A 17,570-nucleotide genomic window follows, 5' to 3' on the forward strand; every position below is an offset into this window, starting at 1 on the left:
TTTCAGTGTCCTGGAAAATCTATGCAAACCCAAGCAACAGGTAGAACAGACCAAGGCTGCCTTGGCTTATGCAATGAACTGCCAACACACCAGGGTTTTTTTTTTTTTTTCTTGAAATACATTAAGCCATAATACTGTGTGTCTCATACTGAAAGTATGAAAGCAGTATGGCTCATAGAGTTGTGAAAGTTTAGCCTTATGCTTTCCAAACATGTGCACCGCTATGGCTTTTTACTAAAATTCCAACCAAAAATAGATTTGGAGGGCAAAGATTTAGTAGGATAATTCTGCATTGTATGTAACAAAAAAAGACTTTGCCTGCCAGCTTGAATCCTTCACAATAGACTGGATAGGAAAGGCAAAGAATACCCACTGGATGTGCAGTTACTCTCCCACACAGAAAATCTCTTATTTGTACAACCTGATAGCTTCTGAAGGAAGCATCCTAACTTAGCTGAACAGAACCAAATCTCTAAGGTTTTTGAGGCTTGCCCATCTCTACCAATAACTTATTTTTTTCCCTCGGAAAAAAGTTCATATTCATTCTGTTTCTTTTATTTTGCACAGTAAGGAATCAGCCCTGTGAGGTGTCAAGAGCCGGTGGAAATCACTGGAAGATGGAGCACACTTAGCACTCAGCAGGATGGTGCCCTAAATGAGTGTAATATGAGACCAATCCCAGAATAGCTTTTCAGAGAGCTATCGTGTCTTGCTGTGTGATCTTACTTTCATTAACCTTGACCCCCTCATTGTCTAACATCCATTTGTTGTGTCCTGTTTCAAATTATAACAAAAGATCTTCAAGACAGGAATGATTGTCTACTAGATTAGAGCAAAAGGGGCCATTATCCTGGTTGGGGCCTTTGGATGCTACTGCAAGGCAAATAACGCATGTTGAAATAAGTCTTCTCCTTGACTGTGGTTAAGATTTACTTAAAAAGACAGGAAACCAGTGACACTAGTGGAATTAGAAAGACCCTCTCATTGTTTTCCCCCAGTAAAGCGTAATATGTCACACACAACTTCAGACACTTTCCATTCCATGTAGTCTTTTTTCTGATATGACCCATTTTTAGGAATTGTATTTTTTAAATTGAGGATGTCACAGAGAGAAGAATGTATTGTTTTCACTACTTTTTTTCCTGCTGCTTTTCAAATGTCTCCCTAATTGAGCACAGCTGTGCAGTGGCACAAAACTTACCGGGAAATGAACATTGTGATAATTTCACATTTCTAAAGCACCTCTTAAGAGTCTCGTGTGAAAATACCAGCCTCAATACCTTTAGAGATTAACAGCATAGGATGAGAATCATCACATTGAGCTGTCTCCTGCAGGCATTTAGAAAAATCCACTTTCAAAAAGAGTCAGAAAAGGTTTCTTTCACTGCAGCGGCCCTGAAACATAAACAAAATGTGCTCCAAATAGAGACAAACCTTTTCAGACTGCTCCAAGAAGGATTTGGTTTGTTTTTTTCACTAGACAATGAAGATTTCATATATTTTATTTAAAATCAGCCATTTCTGTATCAGTTTTCCATTGGGACTGTGGCCAGCGGAAACATATATAGACTCTTATAAGTGTATAATACTGCATTGTGTTTGTGAACATCCTGTATGTGATTTCAGGCTTCATCTTTACACTTTAAGAGCTGATGGCTCTTGTACACATTTGGGCCTAATGTTCAGCTGCTGTAAATGGATCTGTGTAAATACACTGATTTACACCAGTTAAGAATACAGTCCCTTACCTTTTTTCTCACCCTTTTTAAGAAACTTTACTGTAGATTTCAAAATGCTTTTTGTTTTGCGTCAGATTCAAAATCAGTATGAGCATATTCATTTCTCATTCATGAGATGTTTGGCCCTCAATGGTAGAAAGCTCATGAAGCTGGCTGATTTTGCGAGATTTCCACTGTTAGGGTCCAAAATATTCTGAGAACAATTTGCATGATTTAGGTACTGAGTCCCAAGCCTGAACTCTAACCCAGACTTATCCTGGAGCCCAAACCTTGAATGGTAACCTTATCCAGATCTGAACAGTCTTCTCCCACCATTTGTATTCTCCCTGTCTTAACTTTGCAGTTCAGTGGTGTTTTTCATAGAAGTTCTAATCTTCTCCTGGAGCAATAACTCAGCATGTGGACCCTGGATGGAAGAAAGGATTTTTCCTCACTTATTCTCTTATCATATGTCAAACACTTTCTTCTTCAATTCTGCGGCTGCCCCCTCCACTAGTATCCTCAATTACATTCTCATATCACTTTCAAGAAACTTTAGATGCAGTCAGTTTTCTGTAACTAGATATTTATGCAGTTTTACATTATGTTGTGTCTTTCATTAATCTAACTAAAGGTTTGGCACTCATATCGGTATGTACTTTAATCCATTTGGATTTCAGCTGTTCTAATAAAACCTGGTCATTCGGAAATTCTAGACTGGTTTTGAGAGAAATATAGGTAGGTCACTCTAAGTGTTTTCTTTTGAAATCCAGCAACACAAACTCTATTCTGGATGTGATGATAAGAGTAATCTTTTTACAGAGCTTGTGTCCCTTCCACCCTATGTGTTGGAAAATCACCCCACTCCTTTCTACATGTTTAAATTAACTGCTATGTGTATTATTCCTAGGAAACGAGAAGAGTGTGATCATTTACAGCTAACTTGACTTAGATTAAAGAAAATAATACAGCATTTTTGACACTTACATCATCTAGGTCCAGACTTGTACAATTGTCGTTGTTTGTTGTCTTGTGCTGAATGGCCCAAGTGAGGTGTTTTTTCTTGTTGTTTGACTGATGGAACTGTGGAACCATTATAAATAGGCTTGTTACATGAAAACGAACATTTAGTCAAACCCAGTTGCATCGGTTACGGCTGTCAACATGGCTTTTTTTTTTAAGAAACTAAAAGTCTGGCTCGACAAGTGAATTTCAAATTTTGATTGGGCCTGCAGGACACTCAGTCCACTCTTGAGCGACACATACAAAGGCAGTGGATAGGTTAAAAGCTCAAAAGGAATGCTTGCAATCATTTTTCCGATGTAGCATGCACTTTCATCTCACACCTCATAACACAACCAACTCTGACATACCTAGTCTGTCTGTGATAGTCCATTATAAATATGACTTTCTTTTAACTTTTCCTTTCCCCTTAGACTGGATGAATTTTTTCCCCCTTAAATCTGAACAGAAATGACATTTTAAGTCAAAACAAAATCAAAAAATTTGGTTTAGAATTTTCCCACTCAAAAAAAAATAAAATAAAATAAAATAAAGAAAATGTTGCCCAGTTGACACTTTCCAGAGGAAAATGTTGATTTTTGATGAAGCCACACTTTCTTATGGGAGAACTTCAATGCACTCTAATGGCAAGTAAGAAATCAAACAAGTTACCCTAACTTTCCTTTTGTTAATTGTTTGATTCCACAATGTACACTTTGTTTAAGAATTTCATAGTTTATTATAATAATCACCATGTCCATATTTTATCCTGTGTCCCACCAAAGTAACCGAAATCATGTAGGTTTTCATTACTGCCATCCTGAGGTTCAATCTAGATTGGGTTGGGACAGAGTCTTCCCAGTGTTAGGACCTTGTCAGTAGCATTTACTACCTGAGCACTGTCTTTCAGTCTCCCTGTGACTGTTCCTAGGATTCAAGACTTTCCTCTCTTAATTAACAAATTGAATTAATTTGTCAGTTTTAATTTCTTCTATTTACCTCTAACTTTGTGCACAAATACGATATCTTGAGACTGTGTTGATTGAAGCTGAGAGAGGATTGCTGGTGAGTTATGGACCCAGTTGAAGAGCATGGGAATGGCAGGTTTTCAGTACTTCCCAAGTCCAAATCCAAATGAATTGTTTTTATGGACATTGCACTTTTCTGCAGTGGGCACTTTGTAATTCAGCCAATCAATAATCTCCCTACTTGTGCATGCATAGTGCCTCCTATTAGAAACTTATTGGGAGAGCTGGGCAGAAAATTGTTTTCCTATCCCAACAAATTTTTTTGAGATACTGAAGAATTTTTTTGTCCCAAAATAGGACAGAGTCAATAGCTCAAATTTTTGCTGACCAAGAAAACTGGAGAGGAAAAAAGGATGGTATGGGAAAATCAGAACATTTCATTTTGATATTAAACTTTTTTTCTTTAACCTTTTCTTAGTCTAAATTTACTAAAAGTTAAAAACTAGAAGACATTTATTGGACTCACTAAATTTTTTTCATTTAGAAAATGTCAAGAAGGGATATTTTGACAATTTCAAAATATTTTTCCAGTAACTTTTTCAGTCAGGATTTTTTTTTTTTTTTTTTGGACCCATCCCCATTTCATGAACAGTTTCAATGAATTGGCATTTTTCAGCAAAAAGAAAAAAAAGGCTAATCAAAAAATTCCCAACCAGCTCTAGACCCTACTCTGATTTTGTTGTTGTAGCTATGTGCATGTCTGACTTGATACACCATATTTAATGTGCCTGTCTCCCAGTTCTTAGATTGTAATATGTGGTATGATACTTATTATCCTAATTCTTGTCTCAGTTTAATAACAAATGAATTTTTGAAATAAATAATAATTTTGAGGCCTGGATTAAGGAGTTAATGGATTACAAACTATTTCTAAGACCAGGAAAAAGGGTGATTATGGGGTGATTTTTTAAGTTTTAAAGAGTTCATGGTTATAAGACCAGACAATGAAGTGATTAGGGAAGCCAGGGGAGGAGTAAAAGATGTATTAATACAGTTTGGCATTAATATAGTGCTTCAAAGCTCTTAATACACATGAATTAATGTCTTAAAAATCTAAAAAGTGGACCGTGGGTTGAATCCTCTTAACAAGCTTATTTTATCTAAGATGTTAATAAGTCACTGAATTCAAATCACTAATAAACTAATATTTCCTGTTAATAACTCAGTTTTCACTCTCTTGTGGTATTTCCATTTCACTAGTTTTCCTGTCATCACAGTGTATGTCTACATAGCCCCCAACCAGGAGCTTCCAGCCCAGGACAGCAGACTTGGGCTAGTGGGCTTGTGCTAGCCCTCTAAAAATAGCTGTGTAGACAGCACTTTGAAGTTGCAGCTCAGGCTGGAACTCAGGCTCTGAAGCCCACCCCCCTCTGTAGGCTTCAGAGCCCAAGCTGCAACTTCAAAGTGCTATCTTTAGAGCTCCGGCATACGCTCTGCTACCCCAAGGCTGTCAGCCCCAAGTGGGAGGCTTGCTGCTGTGGGCTCTGTAGACATACCCAAAGAGCCTTCCAATTTAGAAAGAATCTGCATGTCTAGTGTGGGAAAACAAGTAGAAAGTGAAAAACAAACAATGAAAAAAAAATCAACCTTTCAGGCCTTCTTTATCAATCACAGCAAACTAAAAAATGGCACAATCCCAATGTCCTTTTCTTTTTCTTTTGCAAGTCACTTTTAAAATAAGCATTTATTAGCTAAGACATGGTCTTGATAGCATCTCAGTGGGTTTGGTTTTGGAATACGAATGGGGCCCTGGACATCATGGTTCAAATGAAGTAGCCCTCTTTTAAGAAACACAGTTACACCAAGGCTGAATTTGTCTCGGTACCTTGAAAAAGAGCTGATAGCTCCCCCCCTCCTCTAAGAGCACATGTTCAAGTCCATGAAACAGAGGAATCCCCTGTAGTTCCTCCATCTGCCTAACTACAGTTAAACGGATTCAGTGGGAGTTTTTGTTCCAAAAGTCAGTGAGAAGGGGCCCTCGTATATTGGAGAATGAGTTGCAAACACAGGGCTTTGGAACTATGAGCTGAATTTTACAAGGCGGAGAAGCATCTGACCTTTGCTGGAGAACAGGATATACAGTTTGTCTAAGGAGCACATGTGAAAGAAACCTTTTGCTAAGCATGCAAGCTTGAATTATGTTACTTTCATTATTAATCCCTATCTTTTGAAATCCTATGTGTGGGACTGGAACAGTTTTAAATAAACATAGATTAGAATAATTTTTAATCCAATTTTCTCTCCTAAAAGAAGTAACCTACTTTTCAGGTCTGAACTCTGTTCACCGCTCTGAACTGTGACACTATTCCATTCAATAAATGGCAAAATCTCATTTCATTTTACTTCAGTGCATTCATTTTTATCAGATGCCATTTACCTTCTGGCTGACAATACTCTCACATGAAGTTTTCTGCCTGGCCTCCAATGGGCTGGCTTTGTGAATGGGATAACAGGGAGATAATTTCTGTTTTTATAATAAATTACATTTCTATTCTTTATCTACTTCTGAATGTTAGTGACAGACAGATTTCAAATAGTTCAGAGGTTTGGGACAGATAAGCACTCAAAAGAACTTTATCAGAATCCCCAGTCCCAAGGAGGTCCCCTCTTTGCCACCGAGCCTTCTGCCTGCACCCTACCCATTATCCCTTTTTAAATAGCACTCAAAGACTTGACTGGCCTAGTAGCTTCTGCTTTGGGCCCTAGGTTATTATTCAGTGTCACCTTGATGGACCATGGAACTTCCCTGTGGATTGTTCCAGAATGCAGAGTGGTCTCATGATTGGAATCCCTACAGTATGTGAAATGTGAAATGTCCTGCTCTGGGGATTCCTGTCACAGGTGTATGTTATAGTTTGTGTGTGTAGTTTTTTTGTTTTGTTTTTAGGGACTAAGACTATGCTCTAAATTCTGTTTTTTGATGCATGCATACTAATACCCTGTCTAAGCAGAGGAAGTCACTGGATCTACGACAATTTACACCAGCTGAGGAACTGCTCCAGTAGAAGCAGGGAGATATTATTACCATGGCAGAGGGCATTGGTGAGATCATTTCTGGAATACTCATGTCAATATTTTAAAAAGAATATTGATAAGTTAGAAAGTGTTCAAAAAAGTGCTACAAGAATTACACTGCTCTACAGCCAAAATGCTTCTGAAATAAATGTAGTCAAACTTTACTAATTCTGGGTCACTGAGAATGAAAATGATGCTTAAAATTGTTGCTTGGCTCTAGTTTTCAAGCTATGCTATTGGGTCAGTATATACGACCCCTGACTTGGGAATGGCGGAGGATAAGTGAGTTATAAAGAGAAGGGATCTCAATTTAAACCAGAAATGACTAAAATACATCTTTGACTGGATCTATGAATAAATCTATGACTGGGTTTGGACAGTACTTGCTTTTTAGGCAAAACAATGAATGATGCAATCTGAAGCTGGTATTGCATCATACATGATATGAATTGCATCATGTTATTCCTAGAAGTCATGGATGATGCAATCATAACGAAGCTTACATCACTCTGCTGAACAAATTGCCCTATATCAGCTCTAGAAATCACACAGTGTCGTGCTTTCTTATTTGTCAGTGTTTGATTTTGCAAAGGGACACATTTCTGTTTAGCCAAAGTGAGCAGAGATGCCTTGTACTTGTGTGAACAGTGCAGATAACTTCTGCTATGTTTGTGGTGAAGTGACTTTTGCATCACAAAAGCGCAGTATAACCACTATGGTTAAGAAAGCCTATCACCTTTATTTGGGCTGCAAAATTGGAGATCAGGGCAAGAGGTGGGCCCCACACATGTGCTGCAACACTTGTGCAACAAATCTTCGTCAGTGGTTGAACAGGAAAAGGAAATCTATGCCTTTTGAGGTGCTAATGATTTGGAAAGAGCCAACAGATCATACCAGCAATTGTTACTTTTGCATGGTGCCTCCAGTTGGGAAAGGTGTGTCAAAGAAGAAAAAGTGGACTGTGCATTATCCAAACATTCCATCAGCTATACGCCCAGTACCCCACGGAGAAGGACTGCTGGTTCCTGATGCACCAGAATCATTCTCACTTGAGTCAAACGAGGAAGAGGATGAAACTTCTGGTCCTGAACCATCAATGTCACAGAACCCACATTTTCTCCCATCCTCCTCCTCTGAACCACACCTCATAACACAAGGTGAACTGAATGACCTTGTCAGGGATTTGGAACTACCCTAGAGTAAGGCAGAGCTGTTGGGCTTCAGACTACAGCAGTGGAATCTCCTGGCAGGTGATGTTAGGGTTTCCATGTTCCGTGACCGTCAAAAGGATCTTGTCCCATTCTTCTTCATGGAAGGTGATCTTGTAGCCTGCAACAACATCGATGGTGTGATGGCAGCCCTCAACATCGTTCACGATCCAGATGAGTGGAGACTGTTCATTGATTCATCGAAGACGAGTCTTAAAGCTGTTTTACTGCATAATGGCAATGTTTTGGAATCAATTCCAGTTGGTCATGCAGTCCATATGAAGGAAACCTATGACAACATGAAACAACTTTTGAGGTGCATAAACTATGACCAACATCAGTGGCAGCTTTGTGGCGATTTGAAGGTTCTTGCTCTCTTGCTTGGTCTGCAGACTGGATACACAAAGTATTGCTGTTTTCTCTGCGAATGGGATAGTCGTGCAAGAGATTCCCACTACATCAAGAAAGATTGGCCACTCCAACAGTCATTGCAGCCTGGGAGGAAAAGTGTTCAGCATCCACCACTTGTTGAATCAAGGAAGATTTTGTTTCCTTCTTACACATCAAGCTGGGTCTGATGAAGAACTTTGTCAAGGCCATTGACAAAACACAAGCAGCTTTCAAGTACCTGCGTGGAAAATATCCAAGGTTAAGTGAAGCTAAGATAAAGGAAGGTGTCTTTGTTGGTCCTCAGATTCGTGAACTTCTTCGAGATGATGCATTTGACCATGCACTGCGTGGCAAGGAAAAGACAGCATGGAAAGCATTCCACTTAGTGGCAATAAATTTTCTCAGAAACAACAAGGCAGACAACTACAGGTTGTTGGTGGAAAACCTCCTCAAGGCATACAAAAGCCTTGGTTGCAACATGTCACTAAAGATAAATTTTTTGCACTCTCATCTAGATTTTTTTTCCACCGAACTGCGGAGCAGTGAGCGACGAGCACGGTGAGCGATTTCACCAGGACATTGCAACAATGGAGAAACGCTATCAGGGCAAATGGAGCCCATCAATGCCTGCAGACTATTGCTGGACAGTGACAAGAGACAAGCCAAGAAGCGCCAAGTAGACACTGAATAGGACTAAACTATGTACATAATAGTTGTTTGCCTTTTGTTTCATAATAAATTTTATTTATATAACCCTTCTGCTGATTTTTAAAGTGTTACATAAACAGGACAGGTGAAATATTATCATGTAAAGCAACCATAAACACATGAAAAGACCTAGGTTTACAATTTATGATTAAAACTCTACTATCTACACAATATACATACACATAAAATGTAAAAACTTAAATATCTTAGAAACAGTAGCCAATCAGTTGTTTTAATTGTCATATTTGAATTCAGTACATCAAAATACATAATAAATAGCACATTTTATCTCTGAAGCAGACGACTTCTCAAAAATTGTATACCAGTGTTATTAGAGCCATCAAACACAGAACAAGCAGTAAGAAAGTTCAGCCAGTCCAGTCTAAAAATCTGTTTATATATGGTTCTTATTCATAGCCAGTACACTGAAGTTGACAAGAGTCTGCCCTGAATAAAAACTAAACAAAAATGAGAGGGGGTCTCAGGATTTAGTCCATAATCGTGCTACATTGCCTGACTAAATGGGGGAAGCTGGTTCAACTTAAAACTTCTTGTGGATTTTTGTATGACCCTTAATATATTGTCTTGACATATTCTGCATTACACCATCTGAAGATAACGATATCATCTGATCTGGTTCATAATTATCAACTTTGTAAAAGTGGTCCTTTTAAAACATCAAATATATATATTTAGTGGTTGGTACTTTATCCTGTTTGCACATGACAAATGCGATTATGCCATGCTCCCTTTCACCTAAGCAACCTCTAACTTTTTGTTCTGTGATCAGTTCCTTTCAAAAACTTGTAGTAGGGAGATTTTTTGTTTGTTTGCTTTTGAGTTCTAGTTGCACTGAAGTTAATTCCTTCAATGTGTACAACTTTAATTCCATTCTGGGCTAAATTTTTTGGAAGTTTTCAATAGGCATATGCCGATCAACACACACTGGGGTGATCATGCTCCCTGAGTGTACAGCTTTCTCAGTAATTTTATGCAAAAAAAGAGCTAATGTCTGGACCAAGGTCAAAAAATCTCAATCTCCACAGGAATAGCTGTGTGAAGACAGCTGAGGAAATAATTATATCTGAATTAAAAAAAAAAGACTGAGGTCAATACCTATTTCAGTTCTTTAACCCTGAAGAATTATAGCAGTCCCAGATAATTCTGAAAACTCATTAAAAGCCTAGAAGATTTCACTCCCATCTGAATTTCTGTTTAAAAATAACAACAGTGATGTTATAGCAAATATACTTTAGAGTTTACTACTCTGTGGATGCTCGATCTGTGTATGGTAGTGGTGTGGGAGCAGGAAGACCAAGTTCCTAAGATATAGGCCAAAGTTTGGAAGTGAATTGGGAAGGCCTAATCTGCCAGGAAAAAGAAGGTTCAAGGATATTGCATAGTTGAAATGAATGGGCTCCAGGGATATGAAATTATAATGAATCAATTTCATTACTTGTACAAGTTTAGCACCTTTTGCCTGAGGAGTTTAAAATGATTTACAGCCAGTTTAAAAAAAAAAAAAAGGCCTCAGGTCTGCAAGGAGCGCTGCATGGTTGTGGGAGTCAGCCTGTGTAGCGCTTATTGCCGGTTCAGGGCCCAGGTTTAACACCACCTCATTGAAGTAACAGTTATTAAATAAGGGTTCTGAAAGCTTCCTTGAAAATGCTGTGGACCCTCCACTCCCATTGGAGAGGAAACTGGTGGTGAGGTATTTTTTTTTTTTAACCTGAAAACAGGTAGCATGCTCAAGGAGGAAGGGTGTGGAATGTCTGAGCTCTGCTGTAAAGGAGTTGAGGATATAATCAAGCCCTAAATTTATAGGTATTAGCTGCAGAGCTCACACTTCAGCATCCCTCTGTCTTTTCCATCCAGATACACGATCCTATTCACCTTATTGGCATTAGTACTTGTAGTGGTGGAATCTCAAAAGGGGTGTTTCTGTTCACATAAGTAGAGTGACCAGAGAGCAAGTGTGAAAAATCAGGATGGGGGTGGGGGAGTTATAGGAGCCTATAGAAGAAAATGCCACATATCGGGACTGTCCCTATAAAATAGGGACATCTGGTCACCCTACACATAAGCTGTCCCTCCTGTTAAGTTTTGCTTCTACACCACTTTAGTCTGGAAAAGTGGCTGAAAATCTAATGGAGATTTCCAGTAACTCTATTTTTTCTGGTAAAAATGTCACACAGCTTTTTCAAGCAGCACATTTGGTGGCCATTTGCTCTCTGGGTTGCATGGAACCAGACAGTGCAGAGGCAGACAAAATGGAATGAGACTTAGTGTGAGGGAAATGAAATAACCCAACTTTTTCAAACCTAATAAAGGCCCATCTCAAGCTTTGGAGTTTGTGTCCAGATGAGTACTATCTGAGCCCTGGATAACACTGGCTTTGAATGAATTGCCTGTCCTCCCCTCTTGGAAGTAGTAATATCTCGCAATGGCAGCCAGCAAATTTAGTTGATACATTCTTGGACCTGCTATGCTAAGACATCTCAAGGTGCTCTCAAAAGTTGCACAGTAGTTTAATAATACAGTCTGCAATGCCAAGTCGATTATTGAAAGCAAAAGGTGGAAAACAAGCCAGCGTGTCATACTGACTTAACAAATGGCAGCAGCTTTGGCTTCTCTGGGTAGGGTCTCCCTGAGAGAGTGCTAAATTCCTAAAGCATCAGCCTTCCAGCATGGCAGATACAGGCCTCAGTCCTGCAAACTGCTTCATATGGGTGAACCTCTCTGCCTGCAAGCACTTCACTGACGTCAGTGGGGTCCCATATGAACACCTGGGTCCCTCTGTGTGGAAATGGAGGCCTTCGTTTATGATGAAAACATAAGCCAGCACTGAAGGACCTCACAGGTTCTTAGGTGAAGGGGTGTGAATGGGAAGGGAGGGTCCCAGAGTTAGTCAGATCTCAGAAATAGATAAAAGGCTCTATAAGTCAGGAGGAACACCTTGAACCTAATATGGACTCAGACTAACTACCAGCAGTGTAACTGAGCCAGATCTGGAGTTAAGAGCTTTCTCCAACTTGTGCCAACACCAATCAAGCAGCAGCATTTGGTGTCAGCAGTTATTTGTGCGCACACAGCTGCTAGCAAGACAAGGACGTTACAGTAGTCTAACCAGAACAAAAGGAAAGCAGAAGGAAAGAACCTCTGCATCAGCAAGGTGAGGATGTATTCTGGCAATATTCCTAAAACCAGGGCACACAAAGGGGGAACGGTAGCTATGATGATAAAAAACTACCCTTTCCCACTCTTTTGTATTCTGTACTTAAAGATTCCTTAGCTGTGTTATTTTATTTTAATTTAATTTAATTGACTATTTCTGTTACTATTAATGTCAACAGAGGCAATGGTATTGTTGATTTTCTTTTACAGCAAAAATTACAGCAATACCATGTTAATGTAACTGTCATAAAGCTGCTTGCTCTCTGAGTACGTGTCAGTGGTGGGAAAGGTTTCAGGACATGTTCTCCCTGTACTGGGTCTGGGCATAATCTGGTTCTTGTACTCATTGAGTTGAAGAACTATGTGCTAGCCCAGCATTGGAGTTTGTTTGCAAACCAGGAAGGGTTGGGGTTGGAATCATGGCTCTGCCCCGTCCCACAGTCCTGTCCAGCAAGCTGGCCCTGATCCAAGGATAGGGTTGGTCTGTTGTAATGGGTGGTGCAGTGGCAGTGTTCCCCCTGCAGATTTCAGAGATCTAGGAGGCATTGTGCTTGAGTGAGTCACAATGCTTCCAGGATGAACTGCTGGGTCTGGGTGCCTCCATATTGTCCCCAACACAGGGGTATGTTATAAAAGGCAAATTGCAGTTTAGAATAATTCACCAATTCCTGATAGCCTAAGTTCAGAATAAGACAATTACACTATAGCCTTAGAAGGTGCCCAATTCCTTAGAAGCCTTAGAAGGCGCTGAAACAGAATAATCTGTGCAAAGTGCAGCTCTGAAGGAGTCCTCCAAGATAAGTATTGGCACAGCTGTACGTGTTTAATGCACTTGTGCTCCAAGCATTCTACAACGGTATGGTTTGAACAAAAATGGGAAGCCTTAGGCCTATCTTCTATTTATTCATAGTAGGTGTTGCAAGAACGATTTTTATTCTTTTTAAGATACTTATTCAGCTCCCCTTGAACTCACCGACATCCAAAGGGAGAATTTGTCTTCTCCACATATAACCACTTCTATATGTATGGCAGGATAAATAATGTTCAAAGGTCTCTTAAAACACAAAGTACTGTAAGGAAATGTCTACCTACAGTACATGTGGTTTTACATTTCCTTCAACTTTCTGAGTCCTCCATTACCTGAGGATGTCCCCAAATATAGAGGCATCTTCAGGTGATGAAGGAGTGGCATACTCCTTCATGCAACCTCTTCCTTAGTTCTCAGCATTGGGGCATTTTCCTTCTGGGAATGCAGCTGGGACTAAGTCCTGTCGCCTGCTTTTCCTCTCAGGAGAACTCTCGTCTGCTCTCCCCAGAGCAAGTGTCATCTTTATACATCAAGTCAAATCTGATAAAGCTTTATTGATGAGACAGTTTATACCTCATAGTGTAAGGAAGAGAGAGAATCATCAAGTATCTGTTAACAGATGGGGGAAATCTGACCAGGATAAGACTTCACATTCAGTTAATCCCATGTGTTTTAGTGTCATTCTTCCGTCTACAGCTGGTGTCCATCCATCTCTCTCCTTTCTCCCAGGGTCATGCCCAGGTTTTTCTCAATACTTCGGGATGATGTCTGCCTTTACTCCTGATAATTTGAGGAAACATCTTTCACCCACCCAGGCCTTGTCTACACTTGAAATGCTACAGTGGCATAACTGCACTTCGGTAGCACTTCAGTGTAGACACTGCTTCCGGTGACAGGAGGGGTTCTTCGGTCGACATAGGTAATCCATCTCCCCAAGAAGTGGTAGCTACATCAATGGAAGAATTTTTCCATTGATCTAGTGCTGTCTACACCAAGGGTTAAGTTATCTTGATTATGCTGCTCAGGGGTGTGGATTTTTCACACCTCTGAGTGATGTAGTTGTCAACTTAATTTTCTAGTGTACAGTCTGAAGGAGCTCTCCCCTGATATCTAGTGGTGAGCTGTGGAAAAAGACTTCAGAAGCTGATCTCATTTGCATGGACATACCCACCCGGCTTAGGTGCTCAGCATGATGGGGCTGCTTGCCCAAATGATCACTTGTGGCTGGTGTTGGATCCCCACTCTCCTTGTTATTGGGGCAGGAGTAATAAAGGGTTGTTACCATTGTTGTGTGACCGAGGGCAGCAGAACTCGCATACCCCGATGGAGGGACTCATCCTCAACTGAATGTCACTCACTAGGCAGGGGACATGGGTCCAAAGCCCATTGATGTTGGGGGAGGGATAGGTATGTGTATGTGGGCCTTGTTTAATGGTGCTAGACATGATTTGATCCTTCCTCTCTCCATGGTATAATAAAAGAGCTAATTTAGATTCAGTTGAGAGTCTTGTTACATGCTGTCAAGTATCAGAGGGGTAGCCGTGTTAGTCTGAATCTGTAAAAAGCAGTAGAGGGTCCTGTGGCACCTTTAATACTAACAGAAGTATTGGGAGCATAAGCTGTCATGGGTAAGAACCTCATTTCTTCAGATGCAAGTGAAGAAGATGCATCTGAAGAAGTGAGGTTCTTACCCACGAAAGCTTATGCTCCCAATACTTCTGTTAGTCCTAAAGGTGCCACAGGACCCTCTGTTGCTTGTTACATGCTGTTGAGCTGAAATCACTGATACCTAGGTCTAAGTATTAGACCTACTTTGGGACAGTGTCTCTATTGCAAGAGACTGCCCAGGATGCACCAGCAGTGAGGCCCCCCACTAACAGATGAAATCACTGAGAGCTGTGTTAAGTGGGGGGACCCTGAAGAGATCTTAGTGAGCTGGGCAGCTGGTGGCGAGGCACAGCAAGTGGCCAGCCAGCAGGCATGACAAGTGGCCATCAGGGCAACTAGCAGAGAGGGCCAGAGCAGAGCCCTGCAGAGGTGTGGCAATCGGCCATTGGGCCGCTGAGTGAGTGCCCGAGCAGTGGAGTGTATAAGGTGCCTCCCTTTTCCTCCCCCCAATATAGGGTGGGAGGTGAACTCTGGGGCTGCACTGGCCAAGGACAGCAACTGTGAGTGGGGTACAGAGAAGGGATGGGCACATCAAAGGGACTTTTGGGTTGCTGGATTTAAGAACCTGAGGGGAAAGGACACTACCCAACTTACTTGGGGGTGGGTCTTTTGCTCATGGTTTATAAGCCCTAGTTGCAGTGTTTTCCCAAATTAATGCTGAGTTACTTCCCTCTTTTTATTAAAAGTTTTTGCTACAATCAGACTCTGTGCTTGCGAGAGGGGAAGTATTGCCTCTTAGAGGTCCCCAGGGGGTGGTGGGTAACTGTCCCGGGTCACTGGGTGGGGGCTCGAGCTGGTTTTGTGTTGTATTGTTGAAAAGGAGACTATAGATACTGAACCCAGCCCTTGTTGCTGCTGGCTCCACCTGGCAGAAGGTGTAATGTAGATCAGGCGTCCCTTACAGACAGGGACATTGAAGTAGCAAGTATCTCTCCACTTCAGTCTCTCTCCTTGTCATCCTTAACAAGGATAGAAGAATTGCTACTAAGCACGTCCATGAAGGAGGATGTATTTTAAGACATCTTTCTTTTTCCTTACTTGTATGCATAGTGCATTTTGCAAAAAAGCTATGAGCCCTTTGCTTTCTATCTATTATGTTGGGGACCTAAACCTCTAGGTTACTATAATTATATCTTGTTGGAGGGTCTAGCACAGGAATTACATTATATTTGACTTTATGATGATAGCTGACATTTTTATATCTGCTGTCCAGGGTGATCCATTATGAACTATTTCTGATTAGATACTGGATTCCTGGTTCTCCCTTCTCCACCTACCCCCAGAGAAATTTAATTGTGTTTCAGATAATGCTATGTCCAGATGTTGAGATGAACAACCATAAAAAGGCTGATGGAGGGTGGCTGCAGAGACAGCAATTCTATATATTTATGGAAGAAGGAATATTGTAGAGGGAAAATACACATTTTAACCTAATATCATATAGTCAAACAAATACGCCTAGGCTACAGAATCAGTCCTGCTGTCCTAATAACATACAGAGATAATAAAACAGTTTTTTAACTTGTGCAGTTATTTCTTCAGAAGAGATGGGATTAGAGTTGGGTCTAAGGCTTTCATTCCTTTAAGTGTCTACAATTTGTTTAAAATACTATTAATATTATTTATTATGATTTCCTTATTACCACCTCTAAAATTGCCAACTATATTTTCTGAAATCTTCCACTGCATTTAGAAGCAGTTCTGACTCTAGCAATGGACAAGATTGTGTCATTATAATAAATTTAAGGGATATTGCCTGTGGTTTTAACTTAGCAGTAATCACTTTCTTATGCTATTACCTTGTATAAAAACTTTAAAGAAAAATCTCTCTGCTAACTCACAAATCACATACAGTTACACTGAAAATTTACCACGTCTACTCACACTTAGCAGAATTCAATTTTTTATTATTAGGTGTCTAATATCAATATTTTTAGCATTTTTTCTATTTTAACCAATTTAAATTTTCACAATTGTGGGAAATTGGGGGGGGGGTGTCAGAAAATGGGGTGTCAGACAATAATGGTAATGACTATAAACAATTAAAATTCAAAAAGTTAAAGCTTTGTAACCATTTAAATACCTATTGTGAATATCCTATGTCAAAATATACAAGGTAAATATCCTTAAATCAAACGGTAATACGTTTTCAAGTAACATTTTTCTCACTTTGCTTATCAGTAAATTTTGATTATTATTGATGGACTTATTTTTTATTGGTTTGTGTGGGTGACAGTGAGATTGACCTTTAGCTACATTTACTGCTACATTTAAAAGAATGTTATGTTTGCAATGTCAAGCACTCAAAATGTAGGAAATGCCAAATTTAAGGTGCTCACGTGACTTTATTTTCCTTCTCTTCCTTTGGAGAAAAGAAGACTGGGGGGGGGGGGGATATGCAGACTAAGCAGAGGGGGGATAGCTCAGTGGTTTGAGCATTGGCCTGCTAAATCCAGCATTGTGAGTTCAATCTTTGAAGGGGCTGTTTGGGGCAAAAATCTTTTGGGGGATTAGTCCTGCTTTGATCAGGGGGTTAGACTAGATGACCTCCTGAGGTCCCTTCCAACCCTGATATTCTATAACAGTTCAAGTATATAAAGGGTTATTATGAGGAGGGAGAAAAATTGTTTTTGTTAACCTTTGGGGATAGGACAAGAAGCAATGGACTTAAATTGCAGCAAGGGAGGTTTAGGTTGGACATTAGGAAAATGTCCTAACTGTCAGGGTGGTTAAGCACTGGAATAAATTGCTTAGCTAGGTTGTGGAATCTCCATCACTGGATATTTTTAAGAGCAGGTTAGTCAGGGATGGTCAAGATAATATTTAGTCTTATCTTGAATAGAAGGGACTG

The 17,570-nt window shown here is 40.1% G+C and overlaps 1 long non-coding RNA gene across 1 annotated transcript in view; it reads right to left on the reverse strand.

The window, feature by feature from the left end:
- Positions 1 to 1,996: 1,996 nt before the first annotated feature.
- Positions 1,997 to 17,570, reverse strand: part of LOC128832114 (uncharacterized) — a 211,923-nt gene continuing 196,349 nt past the window's right edge. The window contains exons 3-4 of the long non-coding RNA XR_008443901.1: positions 2,706 to 2,801; positions 1,997 to 2,145 (exon numbers count right to left, since the gene is read on the reverse strand). This is a non-coding gene — a long non-coding RNA (uncharacterized LOC128832114). The remainder of the gene's footprint in view (positions 2,146 to 2,705; positions 2,802 to 17,570) is intronic.

The sequence above is a fragment of the Malaclemys terrapin genome, chromosome 2, assembly GCF_027887155.1.
Source record: "Malaclemys terrapin pileata isolate rMalTer1 chromosome 2, rMalTer1.hap1, whole genome shotgun sequence".
In the NCBI taxonomy this organism is placed as follows: Eukaryota; Metazoa; Chordata; order Testudines; family Emydidae; genus Malaclemys; species Malaclemys terrapin.